Below are 12,119 nucleotides of genomic sequence, written 5' to 3' on the forward strand. Positions count from 1 at the left end.
AAAAAGGCAATATCACAACAGACACTTCAGAAATACAGAAGATAATCAAAAACTATTTTGAATCCTTATACTCCAATAAATTAGAAGATAGTGAAGGCATAGATAAATTTCTTAAGTCATATGATCTGCCCAGATTGAGTCAGGAGGATATAGAAAACCTAAACAGACCAATATCAATTGAGGAAATAGAAGAAACCATAAAAAGACTACCAACTAAGAAAAGCCCAGGTCCGGATGGGTATACAGCAGAATTTTACAAAACCTTTAAAGAAGAACTAATACCAATACTTTTCAAGCTACTTCAGGAAATAGAAAAGGAGGGAGAACTTCCAAATTCATTCTATGAGGCCAACATCACCCTGATACCTAAACCAGACAAAGACACTTCAAAGAAAGAAAACTACAGACCAATATCTCTAATGAACCTAGATGCAAAAATCCTCAATAAAATTCTGGCGAATCGGATACAAAAACATATCAAAAAAATTGTACACCATGATCAAGTAGGATTCATCCCTGGGATGCAAGGCTGGTTCAATATACGGAAATCAATAAATATTATTCACCACATCAATAGACTTAAAAATAAGAACCATATGATCATCTAGATAGATGCGGAAAAAGCATTCGACAAAGTACAGCATCCCTTTATGTTCAAAACTCTAGAAAAACTAGGGATAACAGGAACATACCTCAATATTGTAAAAGCAATCTATGCTAAGCCTCAGGCTAGCATCATTCTGAATGGAGAAAAACTGAAGGCATTCCCTCTAAAATCTGTAACAAGACAGGGATGCCCTCTCTCTCCACTTCTCTTCAACATAGTTCTCGAAACACTGGCCAGAGCAATTAGACAGACGAAAGAAATTAAAGGCATAAAAATAGGAAAAGAAGAAATTAAATTATCACTATTTGCAGATGATATGATTCTATATCTAGCAGACCCAAAAGGCTCTACAAAGAAACTATTGGAGCTAATAAATGAATTCAGCAAAGTGGCAGGATTTAAAATCAACACGCATAAATCAAAGGCATTCCTGTATATCAGCGACAAATCCTCTGAAATGGAAATGAGGACAACCACTCCATTCAAAATATCTTCAAAAAAAATAAAATACATGGGAATCAACCTAACAAAAGAGGTGAAAGACTTATACAATGAAAACTACAGAACCCTAAAGAGAGAAATAGAAGAAGATCTTAGAAGATGGAAAAATATACCCTGTTCATGGATAGGCAGAACTAACATCATCAAAATGGCGATATTACCAAAAGTTCTCTATAGGTTTAATGCAATGCCAATCAAAATCACAACGGCATTTCTTGTAGAAATAGAGAAAGCAATCATGAAATTCATATGGAAAAATAAAACACCCAGAATAGCAAAAACAATGCTAAGCAAGAAGTGTGAATCAGGCGGTATAGCGATACCAGACTTCAAACTATACTACAGAGCAATAGTAACAAAAACAGCATGGTACTGGTACCAAAACAGGCGGGTGGACCAATGGTACAGAATAGAGGACACAGAAACCAATCCACAAAACTACAACTATCTTATATTTGATAAAGGGGCTAAAAGCATGCAATGGAGGAAGGATAGCATCTTCAACAAATGGTGCTGGGAAAACTGGAAATCCATATGCAACAAAATGAAACTGAATCCCTTTCTCTCGCCATGCACAAAAGTGAATTCAAAATGGATCAAGGAGCTTGATATCAAATCAGAGACACGCCGTCTGATAGAAGAAAAAGTTGGCTACGATCTACATACTGTGGGGTCGGGCTCCAAATTCCTCAATAGGACACCCATAGCACGAAAGTTAATAACTAGAATCAACAAATGGGACTTACTCAAACTAAAAAGTTTTTTCTCAGCAAAAGAAACAATAAGAGAGGTAAATAGGGAGCCTACATCCTGGGAACAAATCTTTACTCCTCACACTTCAGATAGAGCCCTAATATCCAGAGTATACAAAGAACTCAAAAAATTAGACAATAAGAGAACAAACAACCCAATCAACAAATGGGCCAAGGACCTGAACAGACACTTCTCAGAGGAGGACATACAGTCAATCAACAAGTACATGAAAAAATGCTCACCATCTCTAGCTGTCAGAGAAATGCAAATCAAAACCACCCTAAGATACCATCTCACTCCAGTAAGATTGGCAGCCATTATGAAGTCAAACAACAACAAGTGCTGGCGAGGATGTGGGGAAAAGGGTACACTTGTACATTGCTGGTGGGACTGCAGATTGGTGCAGCCAATTTGGAAAGCAGTATGGAGATTTCTTGGAAAGCTGGGAATGGAGCCACCATTTGACCCAGCTATTCCCCTTCTTGGTCTATTCCCTAAAGACCTAAAAAGAGCATGCTACAGGGACACTGCTACATCGATGTTCATAGCAGCACAATTCACAATAGCAAGACTGTGGAACCAACCTAGATGCCCTTCAATAGACGAATGGATAAAAAAAATGTGGCATTTATACACAATGGAGTATTACTCTGCATTAAAAAATGACAAAATCATAGAATTTGCAGGGAAATGGATGGCATTAGAGCAGATTATGCTAAGTGAAGCTAGCCAATCCCTAAAAAACAAATGCCAAATGTCTTCTTTGATATAAGGAAAGTAACTAAGAACAGAGTAGGGATGAAGAACAGGAGAAGAAGATTAACATTTAACAGGGATGAGAGGTGGGAGGGAAAGGGAGACAGAAGGGAAATTGCACGGTAATGGAAGGAGACCCTCAGGGTTATACAGTGGAGGGGGTAGAGAGAGAGGAGGGGAGGGGAGGGGAGAGGTGGGGAGGGGGGAGGGGGGATGATGGGAAAGGCAGCGGAGCACAACAGACACTAGTATGGCAATTTGTAAATCAATGGATGTGTAACTGATGTGAATCTGCAATCTGTGTATGGGGTGAAGGTGGGAGTTCATAACCCACTTGAATCAAAGTGTGGAATATGATATGTCAAGAAATTTGTAATGTTTTGAACAACCCACAATAAAAAATTAAAAAAAAAAAGCTTCAAGAGAAAGGAAGCAGATTACATTTAGGGGTAAACCAATCAGGATATCAGCTGATCTTTCAACACAGACTCTGAAAGCTAGAAGATCCTGGAACAACATATTTCAAACACTGAAAGAAAATGGGTTCCAACCAAGAATTGTGTATCCAGCGAAATTAAGCTTCAGGATGGAAGATGAAATTAAAACCTTCCTCGATATACAAAAGTTAAAAGAATTTGCAGCTAGAAAACCATCTCTTCAAAACATCCTCGGCAAAACATTACAGGAAGAGGAAATGGAAAATAACAATGAAAACCAACAGTGGGAGGTAGGACAGCAAAGGGAAAAAATAATCAAAGAGGAAAAACAAACCATGTTAAGTAACATAAATAAACAAATATGGCTGGAAGAACAATCCATATCTCAATAATAACCCTAAATATAAATGGCTTAAACTCACCAATTAAGAGACACAGGCTAGTAGAATGGATCAAAAAAAAAAAAAAGACCCAACAATATGCTGCCTATAGGAGACGCATTTGATAGGAAAAGACATACATAGACTGAAGGTGAAAGGTTGAGAAAAATCATATCACTCATATGGACTTCAGAAACAAGCAGGAGTGTCCATACTCATATCAAATAAAATAGATTTCAAGCCAAAGTTAATCAAAAGGGATAAAGAGGAACACTACATACTGCTCAAGGGAACCATACACCAACAAGACATAACAATCATAAATATATATGCTCCAAACAATAGTGCAGCTATGTTCATCAAACAAAGTCTTCTCAAGTTCAAGAGTCTAATAGACCACCACACCATAATCATGGGAGACTTCAACACACCTCTCTCACCACTGGACAGATCTTCCAAAAAAAGTTGAATAAAGAAACTATAGAACTCAATAATACAATTAATAACCTAGACTTAATTGACATATATAGAATATACCACCCAACATCAAGCAGCTACACTTTTTTCTCAGCAGCACATGGATCCTTCTCAAAAATAGATCATATATTATGTCACAGGGCAACTCTTAGACATTATAAAGGCGTAGAGATAATACCATGCATCTTATCTGATCATAATGGAATGAAACTGGAAATCAACGATAAAAGAAGGAAGGAAAAATCATGCATCACTTGGAGAATGAAAAATAGGTTACTGAATGATCAATGGGTTATAGAAGACATCAAGGAAGAAATTAAAAAATTCTTACAGACAAATGAAAACACAGACACAACATATCAGAATCTATGGGACACAAAATGAAAGCAGTTCTAAGAGGAAAATTCATTGCCTGGAGTTCATTCCTTAAAAAAAGAAAAAAACCAACAAATAAATGATCTCACACTTCATCTCAAAATCCTCGAAAAAGAAGAGCAAAACAACAGCAAAAGAAGTAGAAGGCAAGAAATAATTAAAATCAGAGCTGAAATTAATGAAATCGAAACAAAAGAAACAATTGACAAAACTAAAAGTTGGTTCTTTGAAAAAATAAATAAGATCGACAGACCCTTAGCCATGCTAACGAAGAGAAGAAGAGAGAGAACTCAAATCACTAACATACGAGAGGAAAAAGACAATATCACAAGAGACACTTCAGAAATACAGAAGATAATTAGAAATTATTTTGAATCCTTATACTCCAATAAAATAGAAGATAGTGAAGGCGTCGATAAATTTCTTAAGTCATATGATCTACCCAGATTGAGTCAGGAGGATATAGACAACCTAAACAGACCAATATCAATTAAGGAAATAGAAGAAGCCATCAAAAGACTACCAACTAAGAAAAGCCCAGGTCCGGATGGGTATACAGCAGAGTTTTACAAAACCTTTAAAGAAGAACTAATACCAATACTTTTCAAGCTATTCCAGGAAATAGAAAAAGAGGGAGAACTTCCAAATTCATTCTACGAGGCCAACATCACCCTGATTCCTAAATCAGACAAAGACAATTCAAAGAAAGAAAACTACAGACCAATATCTCTAATGAATCTAGATGCAAAAATCCTCAATAAAATTCTGGCGAATCGGATACATAAACATATCAAAAAAATTGTGCACCATGATCAAGTAGGATTCATCCCTGGGATGCAAGGCTGGTTAAATATACGGAAATCAATAAATGTTATTCACCACATCAATAGACTTAAAGATAAGAACCATATGATCATCTCGATAGACGCAGAAAAAGCATTCAACAAAGTACAGCATCCCTTTATGTTCAAAACTCTAGAAAAACTAGGGATAACAGGAACATACCTCAATATTGTAAAAGCAATCTATGCTAAGCCTCAGGCTAGCATCATTCTGAATGGAGAAAAATTGAAGGCATTCCCTCTAAAATCTGGAACAAGACAGGGATGCCCTCTCTCACCACTTCTGTTCAACATAGTTCTCGAAACACTGGCCAGAGCAATTAGACAGACGAAAGAAATTAAAGGCATAAAAATAGGAAAAGAAGAACTTAAATTATCACTATTTCAGATGACATGATCCTAGACCCAAAAGGGTCTGCAAAGAAACTACTAGAGCTAATAAATGAATTCAGCAGAGTGGCAGGATATAAAATCAACATGCATAAATCAAAGGCATTCCTGTATATCAGTGTTGAGAGCCACAGCCGAAGGGGCCCCAGCAAACTTCCAGCTGCCAGCAAACTTCCAGCTGCTGGCTGATGATTGGCTCACAGCGGCCCCAGCAACATCTAGCTGATTGGCTCCTCGGCCCCAGCAACATCTAGCTGATCGGCTCCTCTGCGGTGATGCTCATTGGGCTGTTTCCCTGCCCTTTCAGACCACGGAGCTGCTCATTGGGGGACTTTTTTGGCTCCGCCCACGTGACCCAGCCAATTGGCCTCAAGAGCAGGAGGATTGTGGGAGGTGGAGAGAAGCTTGTGTGGGAGAGAGAGGCTTGTGGAAAGCCGGTAGTGGCAGTTGGGGCTCTGAGGGTTTTTCCTGAGAGGCTGTTTTGTTTGGCATGTGTGGTTCTAAAAATAAAGTTAGTTTCTTTTGACAAGTGGCTCCTGATTGTGCCCAGCCAGACTGCGGCATATCAGCGACAAATCCTCTGAAATGGAAATGTGGACAACCACTCCATTCACAATATCCTCAAAAAAAATAAAATACTTGGGAATCAACCTAACAAAAGAGGTGAAAGACTTATAAAATGAAAAATACAGAACCCTAAAGAGAGAAATAGAAGAAGACCTTAGAAGATGGAAAAATATACCCTGTTCATGGATAGGCAGAACTAACATCATCAAAATGGCGATATTACCAAAAGTTCTGTACAGGTTTAATGCAATGCCAATCCAAATCCCAACGGCATTTCTTGTAGAAATAGATAAAGCAATCATGAAATTCATATGGAAAAATAAAAGACCCAGAATAGCAAAAACAACCCTAAGCACGAAGTGTGAATCAGGCGGTATAGCGATACCTGGCTTCAAACTATACTACAGAGCAATAGTAACAAAAACAGCATGGTACTGGTACCAAAACAGGTGGGTGGACCAATGGTACAGAATAGAGGACACAGAAGCCAATCCACAAAATTACAACTATCTTATATTTGATAAAGGGGCTAAAAGTATGCAATGGAGGAAGGATAGCATCTTCAACAAATGGTGCTGGGAAAACTGGAAATCCATATGCAACAAAATGAAACTGAATCCCTTTCTCTCACCATGCACAAAAGTTAACTCAAAATGGATCAAGGAGCTTGATATCAAATCAGAGACACGGCATCTGATAGAAGAAAAAGTTGGCTACGATCTACATACTGTGGGGTCGGGCTCCAAATTCCTCAATAGGACACCCATAGCACAAGAGTTAATAACTAGAAACAACAAATGGGACTTACTCAAACTAAAAAGTTTTTTTCTCAGCAAAAGAAACAATAAGAGAGGTAAATAGGGAGCCTACATCCTGGGAACAAATCTTTACTCCTCACACTTCAGATAGAGCCCTAATATCCAGAGTATACAAAGAACTCAAAAAATTAAACAATAAGAAAACAAATAACCCAATCAACAAATGGGCCAAGGACCTGAACAGACACTTCTCAGAGGAGGACATACAATCAATCAACAAGTACATGAAAAAATGCTCACCATCTCTAGCAGTCAGAGAAATGCAAATCAAAACCACTCTAAGATACCATCTCACTCCAGTAAGATTGGCAGCCATTATGAAGTCAAACAACAACAAGTGCTGGCGAGGATGTGGGGAAAATGGTACACTTGTACATTGCTGGTGGGACTGCAAATTGGTGCAGCCAATTTGGAAAGCAGTATGGAGGTTTCTTGGAAAGCTGGGAATGGAGCCACCATTTGACCCAGCTATTCCCCTTCTCGGTCTATTCCCTAAAGACCTAAAAAGAGCATACTACAGGGACACTGCTACATCGGTGTTCATAGTAGCACAATTCACAATAGCAAGACTGTGGAACCAACCTAGATGCCCTTCAATAGACGAATGGATAAAAAAAAAAATGTGGCATTTATACACAATGGAGTATTACTCTGCATTAAAAAATGACAAAATCATAGAATTTGCAGGGAAATGGATGGCATTAGAGCAGATTATGCTAAGTGAAGCTAGCCAATCCCTAAAAAACAAATGCCAAATGCCTTCTTTGATATAAGGAGAGTAACTAAGAACAGAGTAGGGAGGAAGAGCATGAGAAGAAGGTTAACATTAAACAGGGATGAGAGGTGGGAGAGAAAGGGAGAGAGATGGGAAATTGCATGGAAATGGATGGAGACCCTCAGGGTTATACAAAATTACATACAAGAGGAAGTGAGGGGAAAGGGAAAAAAAACAAGGGGGAGAAATGAATTACAGTAGATGGGGTAGAGAGAGAAGAGGGGAGGGGAGGGGAGGGGAGGGGAGGGGAGGGGGGATAGCAGAGGATAGGAAAGGCAGCAGAATACAACAGACACTAGTATGGCAATATGTAAATCAGTGGATGTGTAACCGATGTGATTCTGCAATCTGTATACGGGGTAAAAATGGGAGTTCATAACCCACTTGAATCAAAGTGTGAAATATGATATATCAAGAACTATGTAATGTTTTGAACAACCAACAATAAAAATTTAAAAAAAGAGATGAAATTTAAAAAAGAGAGAGAGAGAGAGAGAGACTCTGGAAAAAAAATGGTCAGAAATCCTTGAAATGAAGGAAAAATTAAACCAAATAGAAAGTATAACCAACAGACTAGATCACTTTGAAGAAAGAATGTCAGATTATAAAGACAAAGTATACAATCTGGAAAATAAAGTTGACCACATAGTGAAGATAGTAAGAAACCATGAACAGAACATCCAAGATTAATGAAACAGCATCAAAAGACCACAACTAACAGTTATTGGGATAGAGGAAGGCACAGAGTTTCAAACCAAAGGAATGAACAATTTCTTCAATGAGTTAATATCAGAAAATTTCCCAAGCATGAAGAATGAATTGTAAAACCAAATACAAGAGGCTTACAGTACACCAAATGTACAAAATTACAACAGATCTACACCAAGGCACATTATAATGAAAATGCCTAGCATACAGAATAATGATAGAATCTTAGAAGCCGAAAGAGAGAGGAATCAGATCACGTATAGGGGGAGACCAATTCGTGTCTCAGCAGATTTGTCAACCCAGACTCTCAAAGCCAAGAGATCACGGAACAACATATACCAAGCTCTGAAAGAAAATGGATGCCAACCAAGAATCTTATATCCAGCAAAATTAAGTTTTAGATTTGATGATGAAATGAAAACCTTCCATGATAAACAAAAGTTGAAAGAATTTACAACTAGAAAGCCTGCACTACAGAACATCCTCAGCAAAATATTCCACAAAGAGGAAATGAAAAACAATGATGAAAATCAGCAGAGGGAGGTATTACACTAAAGGAAAAAATAATCAGAGGAGAAACCAAGTCAAGTTAAATACCAAAAATAAACAAAAATGGCTGGGAAGACAAATCATGTCTCAATAATAGCCCTGAATGTTAATGGCCTAAACTCACCAATTAAAAGACATAGACTAGCAGATTGGATTAAAAAAAATACCCAACAATATGCTGCCTGCAAGAGACTCATCTCATAGACATCCACAGACTGAAGGTGAAAGGTTGGAAAAAATCATACCACTCACATGGATTGTGGAAGTAAGCAGGGGTTTCCATCCTCATATCAAATAAAGTAGACTTCAAGCTAAAGTTAATCAAAGGGATAAAGAAATACACTACATACTGCTCAAGGTAACCATACACCAACAAGACATAACAATTATAAATATATATGCCCCAAACAATGGAGCTTCTACATTCATCAAACAAACTCTTCTCAAGTTCAAGAGTCAAATAGACCACAAACAATAATTTTGGGTGACTTTAACACACCTCTTTCACCACGGGATAGATCTTCAAAACAAAAGCTGAACAAAGAAACTATAGAACTCAATAATACAGTCAATAACTTAGACTTAACTGATATATATAGAATATTTCATCCTTCAATGAATAAATACACTTCTCAGCAGTACATGAATCCATCTCTAAAATAGACCATATATTATGCCACAAAGCAACTCTTAGCAAATATAAAAAAGTAGAGTATTACCCTGCATTCTGTCAGATCATAATGGAATGAAACTACAAATCAATGATTAAAAATAAAAGCTACTCCAACACCTGGAGACTAAATAATATGTTACTGAACGAACAATGGGTTGCAAAAGACATCAAAGAGGAGATTAAAAAATTCTTAGAGATGAATGAGAACACAGATACAATATATCAAAATCTCTGGGACACTATTAAAGCAGTACTAAGAGGAAAGTTTATTGCATGCAGTTCATTCTTTAAAATAAGGAAAAGTCAACAAATAAATGACTTAACATTACATTACAAAGCCCTAGAAATAGAAGAACAAATCAACACCAAAAGCAATAGAAGACAAGAAATAATTAAAATCAGAGCTGAAATCAATGAAATTGAAACAAAAAAATTGACAAAACAAAAAGTTGGTTCTTTGAAAAAATAAATAAAATTGACAGACGTTTAGCCATGCTAATGAAGAGAAGAAGAGAAAGAATTCAAATTACTAACATACATGATAAAAAAGGAAATATCACAACAGACACTACAGAAATATAGAAGATAATTAGAAATTATTTTGAAAACTTGTACTCCAATAAAATAAAAAATTCTAGAGTCATATGATTTGCCCAAATTGAGTCAGGATGATATACACAATTTAAACAGATCAATTTCAAGCAACAAAATAGAAGATGCCATCAGAAGCCTACCAACCAAGAAAAGCCCAGGACCTGATGGATACCCAGCCCAGTTCTACAAGACCTTTAAAGAAGAACTAATACCAATACTCTTCAATTTATTTCAGGAAATAGTAAAAGAGGGAGCACTTCCAAACTCATTCTATGAGGCCAATATCACCCTGATTCTAAAACCAGAGAAAAACACGTCAAAAAAAAAAAAAAGGAAAACTTCAGACAAATATCTCTAATGAACATAGAAGCAAAAATTCTGGCAAACTGAATACAAAAACATATCAAAAAGATAGTACATCACAATCAAGTGGGGTTCATTCCAAGGTTGCAAGGTTGGTTCAACATATGGAAATCAATAAATGCAATACATCAATAGATTTAAAGATAAGAACCATATGATCATCTCAATAGGTGGAGAAAAGGCATTCAACAAAATGTAGCACCCCTTCATGTTCAAAACACTAGAAAAACTAGGGATGACAGTAACATATCTCAACATCATAAAAGCTATCTATGCTAAGCCCCAAGCTAACATCATTCTAAATGGAGAAAAATTGAAAACATTCCCTCTAAAAACCGGAACAAGACAAGGATGCCCTCTTTCACCCCTTCTATTTAACATAGTTCTTGAAACACTGGCCAGAGCAATTAGAGGAAAGAAATTAAAGGGATATGGATAGGTAAAGAAGAACTCAAATTAGCCCTATTTTCTGATGATATGATTCTATGCCTAGAAGATCCAAAAAATTCCACCAGAAAATTTCTGGAACTAGTAAATGAAATTCAGCAAAGTAGCAGGATACAAAATCAACACCCATAAATCAGAGACATTTCTGTTTATCAGTGACAAATCCTTTGAAAGGGAAACAAGGAAAACTACCCCATTTACAATATCATCAAAAAATAAAAATAAAATACTTAAGAATCAACTTAACAAAAGAGGTAAAAGACCTCTACAATTAAAACTGCAGAACACTAAAGAAAGAAATTTAAAAAGACCTTAGAAAATGGAAAGACCTCTTTCTCACCATGCACAAAACTCAAAGTGGATCAAGGACCTAGGAATTAAACTAGAAACACTGCACCTGTTAGAAGAAAAAGTAGGCCCAAATCTTCATCATGTCAGATTAGGCCCAACCTTCCTTAATAAGAGTCCTATAGTGAGGTGAATAGAGAGCCTACTAATTGGGAACAAATTCTTACCCCACACTAATTAGAGCACTAATCTCTAGAATATATAAAGAACTCAAAAAATCTTAACACCAAAAAAAAAAAAACAAACAACCCAATCAATAAATGGGCCAAGGAACTGAAAAGACACTTCTCAGAAGAAGATATACAATCATTAACAAATATATTTTAAAAATGTTCAACATCCCTAGCAATTAGAGAAGTGCAAATCAAAACTACTCTAAGATTTCATCTTACTCCAGTCAGAATGGCAGCTATTAAGAATACAAACAACAATAAGTACTGACAAGGATGTGGGGAAAAGGGCACACTCTTACATTGCTGGTGGTACTACAAATTGGTGCAGCCAATATAGAAAGCAGTATGGAGAATCCTTGGAAAACTGGGAATGGAACCACCATTTGACCCAGCTATCCCACTCCTCAGTCTATACCCAAAGGACTTAAAAACAGCATGCTACGGGGACACAGCCACATCAATGATTATAGCAGCACAATTCACAATAGCTAAACTGTGGAACCAACCTAGGTGTCCTTCAGTCGATTAATGGATAAAGAAAATGTGGTATGGGCTGGGGTTGTGGCTCAGGGGTAGAGCGGTCGCC

This window comes from Marmota monax, unplaced genomic scaffold (genome assembly GCF_021218885.2).
Source record: "Marmota monax isolate L192 unplaced genomic scaffold, Marmota_monax_Labrador192_F-V1.1 WCK01_AAM20220418_F8-fsc00117, whole genome shotgun sequence".
NCBI lineage: Eukaryota > Metazoa > Chordata > Mammalia > Rodentia > Sciuridae > Marmota > Marmota monax.